Below are 19,066 nucleotides of genomic sequence, written 5' to 3'. Positions count from 1 at the left end.
GGAAACACATTTTAACCACTTCAGATCCGCGCTATAGTAAAAATACGTCTGCAGCGCGGACCTGAAGTGCCAAGTGGCCGTTTTTAAACGGCCTGTCGTTTCTCTGCTGGAAGCGCGTCCCCGCGATCGCGCTTCTGCAGAAAACTGTGTTGGCCGTGTCCCTCGGACACAGCCAATCACAGATCGTGCTGAATGGCCAATCACAGCGGCCATTCAGCATTCGATCTAGCCGTCCAATGAGAGATGATCTCGAATGTAAACAAATGAGATCATCTCTCATCGCCGGCTTTCTCTCCTTACACACAGACCGCGTGTGAGGAGAGAAAGCCTTTTACAGTGCATCCATCGTTACAGTCTAAAAAAAAAAAAACAGTGAGTGACACAAACACTACCCACAGTCCCTGCCAGTGCCACCTTCCAGTGCCACCTTCCAGTGCCACCTTCCAGTGCCATCAGCCAGTGCCACCAGCCAGTGCATTTATCAGAGCCACCTGCCCCTGCCATCAGTGCCACCTGCCCCTGCCATCAGTGCCACCTGCCCCTGCCATCAGTGCCACCTGCCCCTGCCATCAGTGCCACCTGCCAAAAGTGCAATCTGCCAAAAGTGCAATCTGCCAAAAGTGCAATCTGCCAAAAGTGCCACCTGCCAGTGCCACCTGCCCGTGCCACCTGCCCGTGCCATCTGCCCGTGCCATCAGTGCCGTCAGCCATCAGTGCCACCTGCCGCCAGTGCCACCTGCCCGTGCCACCTGCCCGTGCCATCTGCCCGTGCCATCAGTGCCGTCAGCCATCAGTGCCACCTGCCATCAGTGCCACCTGCCGCCAGTGCCACCTGCCCGTGCCATCTGCCCGTGCCATCTGCCCGTGCCATCAGTGCCGTCAGCCATCAGTGCCATCAGTGCCACCTGCCATCAGTGCCACCTGCCATCAGTGCTACCTGCCATCAGTGCCATCTGCCATCTGCCCGTGCCATCTGCCAGTCCAATTTGCCGTCAGTGCCACCTGTCAGTGTCATCAGTGCCACGTGCCATCTTTTGTCATGGCTAAAAGATCTTTTTCACTTACGGAGGCATACGAAATTATTGCGGCCGACGAGAGCAACGGGGAGCTCTGCGATTCGGATTCCTCCGCAAGGTCAGACGCCGGATCTGATGTTGACTATGAGCCGATAGTTAGCAGTGAAGAGGAAGAGGAGGAAGAGGAGGAAGAGGGGGAAGATGAGGAAGAGGAGGAAGAGGGGGAAGATGAGGAAGAGGAGGAAGAAGAGGAAGAAGAGGAGAAAGAGGAAGAAGAGGAGGAAGAGGGTCCGCCCGCCAGACGAAGGCGTATTGCTAAGGAGGCAGTGCCATCCACCAGCACTGCTGTGCCATCCACCAGCACTGCTGTGCCATCCACCAGCACTGCTGTGCCATCCACCAGCACCGCTGTGCCATCCACCAGAACCGCAACACCTCGTCAAGCAAGGTCACGTACCAGTAGGTCCCATGCCAGCCTTCCCTATTCCCTTCAGTACCCCTTGTGGCTTCCTCCTAATTCAGGAGAAGCCAACATTCCCCCTTTCACTGCCCAGCCAGGAGTCCAAGTGGACACAGAAAATTTTGCCCCAATAGATTTTTTCAGTTTAATTTTTACTGAGGACTTGCTTTCCTCAATTGTTTCCCAGTCCAATCTCTATGCCCAACAATTTATTTCCAGTCACCCCACATCCTATTATGCCCGTCCCTTCCAATGGAGACCCCTTACAGTGGAAGAGTTTAAAAAATTTTTGGGCCTCGTATTCTGTATGGGACTAAACCACAAAAACGAAGTACGTTCATATTGGTCAAAACGCCCCATATACCACATGCCCGTCTTTTCCTCAAAAATGCCCAGGTCCAGATATCAAATGATCATGCGATTCCTACACTATAGTGACAATACCCAGTGCACTCCCCGAGATGACCCAAATTTTGACAAACTTTATAAGATTCGGCCACTACTAGATTATTTTTCCCAAATTTTCCCCCAGTTGTTTACCCCGGACCAAAACATCTGTGTTGACGAGTCACTTGTCAAATTTTCTGGCAGGCTCAGCATAAAGCAATTTATGCCCTCCAAAAGGGCCCGCTATGGAGTGAAGCTCTACAAATTATGTGACCGTGCCACCGGATATACCTATGCCTTCAACATATATGAAGGAAAGGACAGCCAGCTACACCCCCCTAATTGCCCAGACTACATAGGAACCAGCGGGAAAATTGTTTGGCAACTCCTAAACCCGCTCATGGAGAAAGGCTACCACTTGTATGTGGACAATTTCTACACAAGTTTGCCCCTTTTCCGAAACCTGTATAGAAAGAAGACACCCGCATGCGGCACCGTACGGTCGAACCGGAAGGGCTTTCCTCAAAGCCTCGTCACCAAGAAGCTAAGAAAAGGGGAGACGGCGAGTGCACGCAATGAGGAAGTTCTGGCCGTGAAATGGAGGGACAAAAGGGATGTGTACGTGCTTTCTACCATCCACAACAATACATGCGTTACCATCAGAAGGAGGAATGGGCAAATCCAGAAACCTAAATGTATCCACGAATACAATAAGTTCATGGGGGGTGTCGATTTCAATGATCAAATGATCGAGCCCTACCTTTCCACAAGACGATCATACCAGTGGTATAAAAAAGTTTCAATTTACTTATTCAATTTGGCCATATACAACACGTACGTATTATATCGAAAATCCACTCCAAGACCCAAATCCTACCTTTACTTCCAGGAGGAAATCACCACTGCCCTTTTATACACCAGCAACCCACCAGCAACCATTCGATCCGATGTGGTAAGCCGACTCTACGAGCGCCACTTCCCAGATAAAATCCCTCCCGGACCAACAGGCCGAAATTCCCAAAAAAAATGCCGGGTGTGCTCCAAAGATGGAGTGAGAAGAGACACCCGTTTTTATTGTGCCCAATGCCCTTCCCAACCAGGCCTCTGCATAGACGGCTGTTTCCGCCGTTATCATTCCTTACTAAATTATTAGTCACTTCCTGCCATTTACCTTTACACCCCTTATGCCTCTGCTTGCTCTGTATTTGACCCTGGCTTGTTATTTGACCACGATTCTGCCTACCGATTTTGTTTATACCTCTGCCTGATATGGAACTGACCCTGGACTGTTATTTGACCATGCTTTTGCCTACCGATTCTGTTTATACCTCTGCCTGATATGGAACTGACCCTGGACTGTTATTTGACCACGCTTATGCCTACCGATTCTGTTTATACCTCTGCCTGATCTGGAACTGACCCTGGACCGTTTGACCATTCTTTTTGCCTGCCTCTTGGACTGATCTTTTACCCTGCCAGTGGACTAGTGGGATTCAAAGCACAGGGGTCTCACATGTGAGGGGCTCCAGAATTGTTTTTCTGGATGAAGAAAACTATTGTTTTTGTTTTCTCATTCTAGATTAGGGTCTGGTTGCCCGGAGGCTTCAAAGAGATTTGGGTGGGAGAAGCCTCTACCCCTGTCCCCATTCTGTCCTGAACGAGGCCCTACTTCTGCCTGCTGCCTGTAGGACCTATGCCATCATGCCTGTTGCCTGGACAATTGCATTTTCTTTTGCTGACCAAGTCCCTGCCTGCTGCCTGGACCAGTGCTATCGTCCCGTGGACAACTGCGCTACTAAAACCACAGGTACATTTTTTGTTTACCCTTTGCTTAGCATAATGTATTTTGGTGTGTAATTCTTGTCATGTGTATGCTATGTGTCCCTAGAACACCGGTTGGTCTTCCTTGCATGTTGGGCCTCTGTATGTGGTCAGGCTGTGAAAAAGTCCCACACATGTGGTATCGCCATACTCAGGAGGAGCAGCAGAATGTATTTTGGGGTGTAATTTTTGCTATGTACAGGCTATGTGTTGGCAATATCTTATAAATGGACAACATTGCATAAAAAAATTGCGTTTTCATTTTTTTTCCACATTTTCCAGAAACGTTTGGAAAAAAATGAATCGTTCAAAAGACTCATTATGCCTCATAGATTATATGTTGGGGTGCTAGCTTTCCAAAATGGGGTCACTTTGTGGGCATTTCCATTGTCCAGGTGCTCTAGGGCCTTCAAAAGTGTAATAGGTAGTCAACAAGTTAGATGTGTAATTTATGCTCCTAGAACACCTGATGGTGCTCCCTGCATATTGGGGCTCTGTATGTGGCCAGGCTGTGAAAAAGTCCCACACATGTGGTATCGCCATACTCAGGGGGAGTAGCAGAATGTATTTTGGGGTGTAATTTTTGCTATGTACAGGCTATGTGTTGGCAATATCTTATAAATGGACAACTTTGCGTAAAAAAAATGCGTTTTCATTTTTTTCCCACATTTTCCAAAAACGTTTGGAAAAAAATGAATCGTTCAAAAGACTCATTATGCCTCATAGATTATACGTTGGGGTGTTAGCTTTCCAAAATGGGGTCACTTTGTGGGCATTTCCATTGTCCAGGTGCTCCAGGGCCTTCAAAAGTGTAATAGGTAGTCAACAAGTTAGATGTGTAATTTATGCTCCTAGAACACCTGATGGTGCTCCCTGCATATTGGGGCTCTGTATGTGGCCAGGCTGTGAAAAAGTCCCACACATGTGGTATCGCCATACTCAGGGGGAGTAGCAGAATGTATTTTGGGGTGTAATTTTTGCTATGTACAGGCTATGTGTTGGCAATATCTTATAAATGGACAACTTTGCGTAAAAAAAATGTGTTTTCATTTTTTTCCCACATTTTCCAAAAACGTTTGGAAAAAAATGAATCGTTCAAAAGACTCATTATGCCTCATAGATTATACGTTGGGGTGTTAGCTTTCCAAAATGGGGTCACTTTGTGGGCATTTCCATTGTCCAGGTGCTCCAGGGCCTTCAAAAGTGTAATAGGTAGTCAACAAGTTAGATGTGTAATTTATGCTCCTAGAACACCTGATAGTGCTCCCTGCATATTGGGGCTCTGTATGTGGTCAGGCTGTAAAAAAGTCTCACACATGTGGTATCGCCATACTCAGGAGGAGTAGCAGAATGTATTTTTGGGTGTCATTTGTGGTATACACATGCCATGTGAGAGAAATAACCTATTACAATGACAATTTTGTGAGGGGGAAAAAAAAAATAAAAAAAATATTCATTTTGCAAAGAATTGTGGGAAAAAATTACAACATCAAAAACCTCATCATGCATCTTACTAAATACCTTGGAATGTCTACTTTCTAAAAAGGGGTCATTTGGGGGGTATTTGTACTTTCCTGGCGTGTTCAGGGCCCCAAGAAATGAGATAGGCACCGGTACAACAGGTGTGATATTTTTTTTATGATTTGCACCATAGCTTGTAGACTCTCTAACTTTCACAAAGAGCAAATAATATCCACTAATTTGGGTTATTTTTACCAAAGACATGTAGCAGTATAAATTGTGGCCAAAATTTATGAAGAAAAATTAATATTTTGCTAAATTTTATCGCATAAACTAAGAAAAATTCATTTTTTTTCAAAATTTTCCGCCTTTTTTCATTTATAGCGCAAAAAATAAAAAGTCCAGAGGTGATCAAATACCACCAAAAGAAAGCTCTGTTTCTATGAAAAAAAGGACAAAAAATTCATTTGGATACAATGTTGTATGACTGAGTAATTAACATTCAAAGTGTGAGAGTGCTGAAAGCTGAAAATTGCTCCGGGAACGAAGGTGGTTTAAGTGCCCAGTAAGCAAGTGGTTAAAGCTATAATTTTGCAAGCTACAAACAGGAATTGTAGTATGTAATGTCTTCTGGAAAAAAATATATATATCCCAAGACTCATGCCTAGGGGTCAGTAATAGGGATGAGCTTCGTATTTGAGTCAAACTCATGTTTGACTCAAACATCATATGTTCGTTTGTTCGTCGTCGTTTTGGGCCAAATTCGAGTTACGTTTCACAGCCCTTAATTCACTGCAGCATCTCAGTGCATTGCTGGCTGATGATTGGCCAAGCATGCACTATGGCCCGCATGCTTGGCCAATCACAGCGCGCAAAAAACGGAGAGCCATAATTGGCCAAAGCGGCTTTGGCCAATTATGGCTCAGGGGGTTTAGTACACGCCCCACACTATAAAATGCCACCTGCAGGTTGGCCTTGTGTAGTGTGTTGCAGTGGTCAAAAGAGAGAAGGCAGAGAGATAGAGTGTCATTTTTAGTAGGTAGATAGAGCAGGCAGGCAGGCTAGTCAGTTAAAGTTACAGTGTGTAGAGGATATATATGCATCCCAGGTGTTGTATATATATTTATACACTGTATAGTTTAGCTAGATCAGCTCTTCCTAATTTACTGGCAGGCAAGTGATTGTGCTAGCTGCAGTATTCTCACATGGTGTATTGCCTGTGTCCTCTGCAGTGTGCACGATAAAGCTATGTGGTATGTGTACTGCCTTTGTCCTCTGTAGTTTGCACCTAAAGCTACTTGGTGTGTACTGCCCGTGTCCTCTGCAGTTTGCACCTAAAGCTACGTGGTGTGTACTGCCCATGTCCTCTGCAGTTTGCACCTAAAGCTATGTAGTGTGTGTACTGCCTTTGGCTACGTAGTGTGTACTGCCTGTGTCCTCTGCAGTGTGCACCTAAAGCTACGTGGTGTGTGTACTATCTGTGTCTGTGCTATTTTTCTCAATGATTTTTATCCATATTGCAGGGACCAGACATTACATTAAAGCTGCAAGCAGTTTTAAATTACTTTTTTCTTATAGTAATCTCATTTTGTGCAGGTACAGTCCTAAACACGTGCCACTTCACAGGCATACTATAAGACACCCAGCAGGTACGATATTTAAAGTAATTTTTCATTTTTTTTTTATTTAGGCATCATTAAAATCACTGCTCCAGAAAAAATTACAGTTTTTAAAACTTTTTTCCCATTGATACATGTTCCCTGGGGCAAGACCCGGGTTCTCAAAGATGTTTTCACAGGCATACTATAGACACCCAGCAGGTACAATATTTAAAGGAATTTTTCATTTTTTTTTTAAGCATCATTAAAATCACTGCTCCAGAAAAAACAACCGTTTTTAAAACTTTTTTTTCCATTGTTCCCTGGGGCAAGACCCGGGTTCTCAAAGACGTTTTACGACAATAACTTGCAAATTAGGCTTTAAAATGAGCACTTTTGAATTTGAACGTCCGAGTCCCATAGACGTCAATGGGGTTCTAAATATTCGCGAACGGTCGGTCCGTTCGAAGGTTCTGGTGCGAACCGAACGGGAAGGTGTTCGGCTCATCCCTAGTCAGCAATCAGGTTTGCGCTGAAAACTCTATTGAGAGTCAAAATGACACCTTCCCAATGCCTACATAGTTTAGGTCACCACAACAGGAGGTGGATTAGAATGCCATGATTACATCTGTTGAAGCAGGAATCACTGCATAGGCCACTTCTGTACAAGAATGACAGAGTATGATAGACTGTATTGAGTAGTTGGGTTAGCCTATGTGAGGGGGAGAGTGATGTCAGCTCACCAAATTGTAGAACTATCTCCTAAAATGTCACCAGAAAAAGATCACACATCATTTTCCCCATTTTGTTTACATCTACTATAATATACCAATGTTCTTACCATTGGATCAGCGACTAGATGATGGACAATAAACTGAACTCCATGTTTTTTTGTTTGTTTTTCAGTAAACACCACAACATAAATAAATTACCCTTATTTAATTTATCCTAGGTCTGGGCAACTGCTGGTTACTACAAAAATCCTATAGCCTGCACTAGAGGTTCACTGATATATCGGGCGATATTTGGCCGTTTTGGAGAAAACGGCATCGGCGGATTTTTTATCCAAATTAAGCCGATATTTTACATGGCCACTAGCGGTGCCATGGATCCGGAGCTAGACCGAAGCCGCAGCCTTTCCTGATGCTGTGACCGCGGCGGCAATCCGCGGATCCGCGGATTGTCGCTGCGGTCACAGCATCAGGAAAGACCGCGGCTTTGGCCTAGCTCCGGAGCCGAGGCCATCTTGGTACACCCAGCGCGGTGGCCCTCCTCTCTGTTTACGCCCACAGAGGAGAAGGGGCCCACGCTGATGGGACACACACCGATCTCTGGTGTCTGTAGCGGGGGGGTGTCTATACTGGAGGGAGAGGGGGTCTGTACTGAGGGGGGTGACACCATTTTTTTTGCACCAGTGCCACCTTCCAGTGCCAATTAGTGCCACTTGCCATCCAGTGCCATCTGCCAGTGGCAATACCAGTGCCACCATCCAGTGCCAATTAGTGCCACCTTCCATCCAGTGCCATCTGTCAATGCCACCTGCCAGTGCCAATACCAGTGCCACCATCCAGTGCCAATTAGTGCCACCTTCCATCCAGTGACACCTGCCAGTGCGATCCAGTGCCACCTACCAGTGCCAACTAAAGCCATCAGTGCCACCTGCCAATGCCAAACAGTGCTAACTATTGCCACCCAGTGCCATCTGCCAGTGCCAATTAGTGCCACCTGCCAGTCAGTGCCAACCAGTGCCACTTGCCAGTGTCCCCTGTTAGTGCCACCTGCCAGTGCCAACCAGTGCCATCTGCCAATCAGTGCCACCTGCCAGTGTCAATTAGTGCCACCTGCCAGTGCCAATAAGTGCCACCTACCAATCAGTGCCATCTGCTAGTACCATATTTCAATGCCATCCAGTGCAACCTGCCAGTGCCAATAAGTGCCTTCTGCTACTGCAATATTCCAGTGACAATTAGTGTCATCCAGTGCCACGAGCCAGTGCCACCAAAAAAAAAAATCGGCCTAAAATATCGGCCGCAAAAATCGGCATCATATATCGGCCATCAGCCAGCCAGATTTCGTAATATCGGCATCGGCCAGAGAAAAACCCATATTGGTTGACCTCTAGCCCGCACTGTCTTTCCAGTGCTGCAGGGTTGATGGCTTTGACAGTGAATGGTCCCCATTGCTGCCCTCCCTGTCCTCTTCATCCACAAAAAAGCCATAGGCATTTTGTAAATGGACAAGGGGCGATTTTGTCATTCATCTGTCTGTTTGGTCCCAATGTCCAATCACAGGATGGCTTGTATTCTGAGAAAAAAATAGAAAGCTTTTTATGAATGGACAAGGTAGGAGGAAGGGGAGGATGAATGGTGAGGACATTTCACTTTTACAGCTGCAGGTCATTTCATTTTCACAGCACTGAAAGCATAGTGCTGTCTGTAGGATCCAACATAAGATCAGTAACAAACAACTTACCACTGCCCCCACCTATAACGGGCATTCACAGCAAGGAGCACATAGAAGGGCAATGCATGCAAAACAAAACCAAAGAAAAGTCCCAGCTCAACTCGCCAGCCAATGTACTACCAACCAAATGATTGTGTCTAACAGTTTGCGTTAAAACCAAGGGTTTAGTTAGCACACATTTGCAAATACATGCATTAGCTGCAGAGCCAATCCAAGGCACCCCAATATGTCTTCAGTCCTAACTCTTGTAAATTTATGAGAGCCTCCACAATGTAAGTACATGCTTTCTAATGGATAGATAGCTGACTGGGGAGTTGAGCTGGGAATTTTCTTTGGTTTTCCAACATAAGATCAGCTATGATTACTAGTAACTAGTAGCCCATATGACAGGGTAATCGTAATTAGAAATAACATATTTTACTTGCAGTGCTTACAAAAAAAATTCCTGGAGTTGAGCATTAATATTTATTAAAGAATAGCACACAGACCAAAGCACACAATACATAAACTCAAAACAACAATCACAATTCACTTAACTTAATCTTTTTTGTTCACTATTGATTGACGGCTCAATTACCTGTCAACCAATAGAAAATTATTAATTTAAACTAATTGAGAAAAGAGGGATGATGCAATTGTGTCTGGGTAGACCTACTACACAGACAGACTCTGCTATCCTGAATATCTGACTTTTAAAGTTAAAGAGTAAGGATGAGCCGAACACCCCCCTGTTCGGTTCGCATCAGAACTTGCGAACACACCAAATGTTCGTGTAAACTTTAGAACCCCGTTAAAGTCTATGTGACTCGAACATTTGAAATCTAAAGTGTTAATTTTAAAGGCTAATATGCAAGTTATTGTCCTAAAAAGTGTTTGGGGACCTGGGTCCTGTCCCAGGAAACATGTATCAATGCAAAAAAAGTTTTAAAAACGGACGTTTTTTCAGGAGCAGTGAATTTAATAATGCTAAAAGTGAAACATTAAAAGTGTAATATTACTTTAAATTTCGTACCTAGGGGGGGTGTAAAGTCAGCCTGTGAAAAAGCGCATGTTTCCCATACATAGAACTGTCCCTGCACAAAGTGTCATTTCTGAAAGAAAAAAAGGCATTTAAAACCGGCTTTGCGGCTCTAATGAATTGTCGGCTCTGGCAATTACAGAGATGATTCATTCATAAAAAATAAAAATAAAAAAGCTGGGGGTCCCCCCAAATTCCATTAACAGGCCCTTCAGGTCTGATATGGATATTAAGGGAAACCCCGCCATCAATTTAAGAAAAAAATTACGTGGGGTTCCCCTCAAATATCCATACCAGACCCTTCAGGTCTGGTGTGGATTTTAAGGGGAACTCCACCCCAAATTTTTTTTTAAAATGTCGTGGAGTTCCCCTAAAAATCCACACCAGACCCTTATCCGAGCACGTTAACCTGGCCGGCTGCAGAAAAGAGGGGGGAACAGAGTGCGGCCCCCCCTCTCCTGAACCACACCAGGCTACATGCCCTCAACATGGGGAGGATGTCCCCATGTTGATGGGGACAAGGTCCTCATCCCCACAACCCTTGCCCGGTGGTTGTGGGGGTCTGCGGGCGGGGGGCTTATCATATTCTGAAAGACCCCTTTAACAAAGGGGACCCCCAGATCCTGCCCCCCCCTATGTGAAATGGTAATGGGGTACACTGTACCTCTATCATTTCACGAAGGAAGTGTAAATAGTTAAAAAAAAACACACAGACATCGTAGAAAAAAATCCTTTATTAATAATAAAAAAAATCCAGCGATGTGAATCCATGTGAATCCACTCTCGGCCCGGTCCCCCGCTCCAACGTGGTCTTCTATCCAGCGACGGATGATCTCTCCAGCGACGGGTGATCAGCGGTCCGGTCCAGCGATGAGAAGATCCATCCGTCCAGAGCGCAGCAGGCAGCTCCTCTCTCCGCTGGACACAGCCCAGCGGAATGACGCGCTGGAGCTGTGACATTTCTTATATAGGGGAAGCGGCCACCCGTCACGTGACCCCGCCCCCTCTGACGCACCCTTGTACGTCACTGGGAAAGACCGGGAAATACCGGGCTTTCCCAGTGATGTACAAGGGTGCGTCAGAGGGGGCGGGGTCACGTGACGGGTGGCCGCTTCCCCTATATAAGAAATGTCACAGCTCCAGCGTGTCATTCCACTGGGCTGTGTCCAGCGGAGAGAGGAGCTGCCTGCTGCGCTCTGGACGGATGGATCTTCTCATCGCTGGACCAGATCGCTGATCATCCGTCGCTGGATAGAAGACCACGTTGGAGCGGGGGGCTGGGCCGAGAGTGGATTTACACCGCTGGATTTTTTATTTTATTTTATTAATAAAGGATTTTTTCCTACGGTGTCTGTGTATTTTTTTTAACTATTTACACTTCCTTCGTGAAATGGTAGAGGTACAGTGTACCCCATTACCAATTCAAATAGGGGGGGGCAGGATCTGGGGGTCCCCTTTGTTAAAGGGGTCTTCCAGATTCTGATAAGCCCCCCGCCCGCAGACCCCCACAACCACCGGGCAAGGGTTGTGGGGATGAGGCCCTTGTCCCCATCAACATGGGGACATCCTCCCCATGTTGAGGGCATGTGGCCTGGTGTGGTTCAGGAGAGGGGGGGCCGCACTCTGTCCCCCCCTCTTTTCTGCGGCCGGCCAGTTTAACGTGCTCGGATAAGGGTCTGGTGTGGATTTTTGGGGGAACTCCATGCCATTTTTTTTTAAATTTGGGGTGGAGTTCCCCTTAAAATCCACACCAGACCTGAAGGGTCTGGTATGGATATTTGGGGGGGAACCCCACGTCATTCTTTTTTTTTAAATTGACGGCGGGGTTCCCCTTAATATCCATATCAGACCTGAAGGGCCTGTTAATGGAATTTGGGGGGACCCCCAGCTTTTTTATTTTTATTTTTTATGAATGAATCATCTCTGAATTGCCAGAGCCGACAATTCATTAGAGCCGCAAAGCCGGTTTTAAATGCCTTTTTTTCTTTCAGAAATTACACTTTGTTCAGGGACAGTTCTATGTAAGGGAAACATGCGCTTTTTCACATGCTGACTTTACACCCCCCCTAGGTACGAAAATTAAAGTAATATTACACTTTTATTGTTCAACTTTTAGCATTATTAAATTCACTGCTCCTGAAAAAACAGCCGTTTTTAAAACTTTTTTTTGCATTGATACATGTTTCCTGGGACAGGACCCAGGTCCCCAAACACTTTTTAGGACAATAAATTGCATATTAGCCTTTACAATTAACACTTTAGATTTCTCCAATAGACTTTAACAGGGTGTTCTGCGGCTTTTCGAATTTGCCGCGAACACCCCTAATTGTTCGTTGTTCGCCGAACAGGCAATGTTCAAGTCGAACATGAGTTCGACTCGAACTCAAAGCTCATCCCTATTAAAGAGGAGTTCCAAATACATAAGTATATATTTTTTTTTAAATCTATCTCTTACTATTATATTATGTATATTTAGCATTGGTTAGTCTCGTAAATAGCGCCGCTTTTCTTAATATTTTATTTAAAAAGTTACCTTATAATCATGCTGCTCTGGCATTCCCATCTTACTTGTGGGCAGGCAAACTCCACAAGCATAAAATTTGGGTATACGGTGCTACTGTATAACCTGCATGCACCACCCATTCTCGTGCATGCACAGTAAGGACACCTAGCAGTACAGGAAATTTCTCAGGTTGCCATCACAACGGGCGTCATCGTCGGAAGTGCCCGCCCCACAACCAAGATAAGCCTTAAGTCCGCCTTAAATTGCGTAATTTCCTGTCTGGAAATAAAGTAACATTCTGTCCACTGACTCCTGGGAAATGATGACTCACATTTCCCAGGACCACAGGCGAGGGAGGAAGTGGTGCGGAGAAGGAGCCACCACCTAGCAACAGGGCACTTCTGGTAAATTTAAAAAAAATATTCGCTCCAAATGTTTTTATTATTGATAAAGGACTGGGAAAATGTAAAAATATTTTTCAGGGTAGAACTTTGCTTTAAAGCGAAATTTTAAACAGAGTTTGACAACTGAAGTAATATGCCTCCCAAGCCATCCATTCCCCAGGACTGTACTTAGATTTCAACAGAATGCCAGCATCCCATTGATTTAAGCTGTGCACCAAAACCAAGTCCCAAAATGCTTCTTACAGCACTTGTCACACGTGAACGGTCGTTGGTTTTCGGCTGAGAAGACAGAACTTCTCCTAGAATGTAGTTGTACTGTAGTTTACTAATCTTCTGCGCCAGCTCAGAAAAAAATATATTTGCGGAAAACACTTGTGCTTTATGGTCTGCCCTTGTACATGGACAGTCAGCTACAGACGTGTCTTATCAGATTAGAAAAGGATCACGTGCAGGCTTTATGAATGATCAGCTAAAGGCTTAGGCATATTCAGATTAGCCACTCAAGGTATTATGAATATTTATGCTGCATGCATTCAGACATTAAATCACATGCTGCAGTAGACAATGGAGAGCCAATATCCAGTTTTTGAGTAGCTGAATGGCTGCCAACATACAACAGCAGACAAAACTCCGTTATTCACCAAATTGCATTAAAAAAGGTGCACCTTGTGTGCCATTCACAATGAATAGAACAGCACAATTGTACATATAATGCATTATTGCAACATCCTTGTGTGGACGGGCCTTTGCTGACTGCCAGTGGCTTCAGATCCCTGAAGAAGTCACGTGACTGTGACGTAACGACGTAGGACAAGAACGACCACGTGGTACAGGCAACCAACCGGAGGCCAGCGGACACTAGCCAGCTGACTGCCACGATGCGCTCGTCCCAGAGCGCCGATTTTAAACTGTGCACTGCATTGCTTTGCATGTACTACATCCATAAATAAACATATTTTACTCCAACCGGAACGTGCTTCACCATTGTGGTACTATTTCCCTATCACACTCCAGATTCACAGACCGAGGACCACCTTCCCGAGGACGGATTTTTCACCTGGGACATCAGTGGGATCCAGCTAAGAACAGGACCAGAGAAGTGAAGCCGACAGGGAAGGAAACCACTTGCCCTCTATGCGATTACATTACTGGATGAAGGTAAGGGCAATGTAAAACTACAGCTGGAGGGAGACACTGCATGTAGAAGATTACTAGATTCTTCACATTTCTCAACCATTTCAACAGAGCACCTTATAGACTCTGCAGCTATCTGTGTCATTTATGCACCCCCCCCCTTTTTTATTATTTGTATCCATATTATGATCCCTTGCAATATTAGATTGCTCTTATTTGTTTGATATTTTATTCATATTTTTTTTATATATATCACTTAGGATTTGGCCGTTGTGGCCCATCCGACAGGTACTAGGTTGGACCTTTTGAGGTTTGTTATCATAGCCTATCCCTGTATCACTTAGCTCACAGAGTGTTGGCTATCCCAGCCATTTTTTGCTTTTTACCTTATTTCACTGTAGCGCTGATCACTCCTTATCCTCATTTTTATTTTTGGGGTCAGATTTGTCTGCCGCAATGTCGCAGTCCAGTCCCGCTAATAATCACCACCATTATGAGTAAAAGCAATAAAAAATATGAAAAGTCCCTAAATCTATCCCATAATTTGTAGACGCTATTACTTTTGCGCAAACCAATCAATTACGCTTATTGGGATTTTTTTTACAAAAAATATGTAGAAGAATATATATTGCCCTAAATTAAAGAAGATTTTTTATTTTTTTTTGGATATGTATTTTAGCAGAAAGTAAAAAACATTTTTTTTTCAAAATTGATCTTTTGTTTATAGCACAAAAAATAAATACTGCAGTGGTGGTCAAATATCACCTAAAGAAAGCTCTATTTGTGGGAAAAAAAGGACATACATTTTATTTGGGTACAGCGTTGCACGCCCGCACAAGATAAAGTAACACAGTGTCCTATTAAAAAAAAAATGGCTTGGTCATTAAGGGGGTAAATCCTTCTGGGGCTGAAGTGGTTAAGGTAGAATGTGTGGAGAAAGAATATCTTTTTTTTTTTCCAATCAATTTTTATTGGGTTTTGACAAGCAAATACACAGCGTTGTTTACAGTGTTCGTCGTACAACGACGTCAAACAATAACAAATGAGAACAAATGAGAACAAGGGTGCCATACTTTAACAGAGTGCTTCCAGGTATACAGAGAAAGAATATCTTTTGTGCTAAGGTTTATATGGATCTGTAAAGCCTCGTACACACGACCGAGAAACTCGACGGGCGAAACACATCGTTTTCCTCATCGAGTTCCTTGTTAGGCTGTCGAGGAACTCGACAAGCTAATTTTCTCCATTCCCGTCAAGGAAATAGAGAACATGCTCTCTTTTTGGCTCGTCGAGTTTCTCGGCAGTTTCCTCGACGAAAATGTACACATATCTCCCAGCAAGCATTCTTTCTCGGCCTAAACTGAGGGAAAAAAAATTATATATTTTTTGGGGATATTTGTAATAGCAAAAAGTAAAAAATATAGAATTTTTTCCAAACTTGTTGCTCTATTTTGTTTATAGCGCAAAAAATGTGTGTACGAGGCCTCAGACTCTCATTTGTTTCACTGTAATTAAGGAGTAATCAGTGAGTGCAAGGACTGTGGCATATGTGCGAGGTGAATACGAGTAGGCTTAGACTCCTATTAAGCCAAGGATAATATTTAGAATAATTTACCACACCTACTTTTTGCATGACCAGGCACTTATTTCTCTAAGGTGTCCGTCTTTCTCAAGTTCCAAAGTTGGAAGGTTTGCAGTAACCCATAGCACCAAAAAGACTGATTGGCTGCTATAAGGACCTGCATTTTTTTTGAAAAATGAAAATTGAATATGGCTGTACGTTAGCTTTTATATTGATTATAGATATGAAGATATGATAATATGGCTTGTGTATTAATATATACTGTAAGAGCACTAATGTTTCTTTAATGTTTATCGCATCAGTGTTGGTATTTGCTTTAGTGATCTGTCAAATGAGATGTTGTCTTACAATGAGCAATACCAGACTTTACTGCATTTTAGTAACAGACAAGCCAGGTAAGGCACATATACCAAGAACTTTTGTCACACTAGATTACTTTGAGGATGACAAATTAGATGCCATCACTGATGAAGTGGAGTATGAAGTGCCCACCAGGTAGATTAGCTAAAGGGCCCTCTGTAGACGTGGAAATAATCTATTTTTTTCCGTGATAAAAGCATGTTAAGCTCCTAGAGCGACATAGTGATGAAATACTGTAAAAAGATGATTATGTGATACCTTGGAGGCTTTATGGTGAGATTAAAAGTACTTGTACAATGAGTGAATGGAATCTCTAACTTAACTATATGAAAAATACAACAAATTAATGGAACTCCCTTGCTAAGTCAACATTACTTGTTCTTTGGTTTCTCTTTGAAAGGGGTGCAGGTCGGTGCTGGTAGCCAGTATGCCAACTGCCAGTCAATAGCCTTTGATATCTCTCCACTTAGCTTTGTGAGATATACAGTATAATAGCCAGGAGGTATATCAAACTTCTGTTATTTACCTAAAGTGCAGTATGCATTGTAGCTTGATTAACCTTTAAAAATCTGCCCACATGTGGATACCACTCCAATTTATTCAGATGTAGATTTAGATTCAAAATACTTTATTAATCCCAAAGAGAAATTATTCAGATGTTTCAAATGGCAAAATTAATTATTGCTACAGCAAGCAAAAAACATTCTAGGCAATTGTGCACTTCCAACCTTGTGGCAACAGTTTGGGAAGGGCCTTTTCTGTTCTAGCATGACAGTGCCCCTGTGCACAAAGGAAGGAACTAAATAGTTTTTTTATAGATTTTTGGGGGATATTTATTATAGCAAAAAGTAAAAAATATTCATTTTTTTCAAAATTTGCGCTCTATTTTTTTTTAACCGCAGAGGTGATCAAATACCACCAAAAGAAAGCTCTATTTGTGGGGGAGCCACATCGCACAACCGCGCAATTGTCAGTTAAAGCGACGCAGTGCCGAATCGCAAAAAGTGCTCTGGTCTTTGACCAGCAATATGGTCCGGGGGTTAAGTGGTTAAAATCCTTACATTGTACAGAGATCTCCCAGAGGGGAACGCTGTTTTTGACCCAAAAAACACAGTTACTCTTTAATGACTAGGTGCTCCTTAAAAATAAAACATGTACCCAGCTATCCCTCAATACATTAACATTGGGAATATATTGGTAAACCTCATACCATATAAAAATGAACCTATGCCACTGCAGGGTCAAGGCATACAGTAAGCTGTATCAAAGAGAAGCAGTGCTACAAAAGAAAAGGTGCATCATCTCTAGGCAGGCAACATAGTACAAATACATCTGAGCAATGGCTGGGCTGTTTAGATTTTTGATTACAATTTATCTTTCAGTGGGTCAGCCTAACTTTAACCCATATGTGTTTTTAACCGACCGCTGCACGCCCATGTACGTCGGCAGAATGACACGGCTGCGCATATTGGCGTACAGGTACGTCTCCTTTAATATGCACAGCCATGGGTCGCGTGCACGCCGCCGGCAGGGCGCTAGCGACCCGTTTGGGTACTCCGTGACCGTGCCCGCGGGACCCACAGACCCGATCGTTGCCGGTGTCCCGCGAAATGGGTCACAGAACTGAAGAACGGGGAGAGGTAAGTGTAAACAAACCTCTCCCCGTGCTTTCTAGTCAGACTGTCACTGATCGTCTGTTCCCTGGCATAGGGAACAACGATCAGTGACGTCACACGCCAAGCCACGCCCCCACTCAGTAAGAATTACTCCCTTAGGTCACGCTAAACCCCTTCAGTGCCCCCTACAGGTTAACCCCTTCACTGCCAGTGTAATTTTTACAGTAATCAGTGCATTTTTATAGCACTGATCACTGTAAAAATGACAATGGTCCCAAAATGGTGTCAAAAGTGTCCGATGTTTCCGCCATAATGTCGCAGTCACGATAAAAATTGCTGATCGCCGTCATTACTATTAAAAAAAAGAAATATTAATAAAAATGCCATAAAACTATCCCCTATTTTGTAGACGCTATAACTTTTGCGCAATGCAATCAATAAACGCTTATTGATTGTTTTTTTTACCACAAATATGTAGAAGAATACGTATCGGCCTAAACTGAGAGAAAAAAAATTATATATTTTTTGGGGATATTTATTATAGCAAAAAGTAAAAAATATAGAATTTTTTCCAAACTTGTTGCTCTATTTTGTTTATAGCGCAAAAAATAAAAACCTTAGAGGTGATCAAATACCACTAAAAGAAAGCTCTATTTGTGGGGAAAAAAGGACTTCAATTTTGTTTGGGAGCCACGTCGCACAACCGCGCAATTGTCAGTTAAAGCGACGCAGTGCCGAATCGCAAAAAGGGACCTGGTCCTTTAGCAACAAAATGGTCCGAGGCTTAAGTGGTGAAAAGTAAAAAAAATATTTTAGAATTGATTCTGGTTCTGTCTGTGACCTCATGAGTGAGGTTGTCAAATTTTAACATGCCCACATTCTAATGAAAATGTGATTTATTTTTGTCTGTGTCCCCATAGGAAAGATTTCCCATCATCTTATGTTAGGAAAGCTCACCATTGTAGACAAAATGAGCAATAAAAAAAGATGATTGAGTCTCTAACTCCTCTCTATCTCTGTTAAAAACTGAATAAATAACTTGGCCTGGAATTGGGCTTTAATAGAGTTCTTACAGACAGATGAAAAACATGCATTTATGTGAATCAAGATTGTTTAAAATTTCTATCAATATAACCTGATAACAAAGTTCCACCTGTATGTCAATAACTAAAATAATTTTTTGGCAAGTCCCTCTAGGTAAATTGCATTACATTTTTTTGTACATTTATCTCAGTCACATGTA

At 43.6% G+C, this 19,066-nt stretch overlaps 1 protein-coding gene across 2 annotated transcripts in view; it reads right to left on the bottom strand.

The window, feature by feature from the left end:
* Nucleotides 1-19,066, bottom strand: part of SNTG1 (syntrophin gamma 1) — a 795,295-nt gene that overhangs the window by 31,680 nt on the left and 744,549 nt on the right. The window lies entirely within an intron of this gene.

The sequence above is a fragment of the Rana temporaria genome, chromosome 5 (assembly GCF_905171775.1).
Source record: "Rana temporaria chromosome 5, aRanTem1.1, whole genome shotgun sequence".
In the NCBI taxonomy this organism is placed as follows: domain Eukaryota; kingdom Metazoa; phylum Chordata; class Amphibia; order Anura; family Ranidae; genus Rana; species Rana temporaria.
The sequence above is the reverse complement of the archived record's forward strand: the minus strand, read 5'-3'. Positions and strand labels throughout refer to the sequence as shown.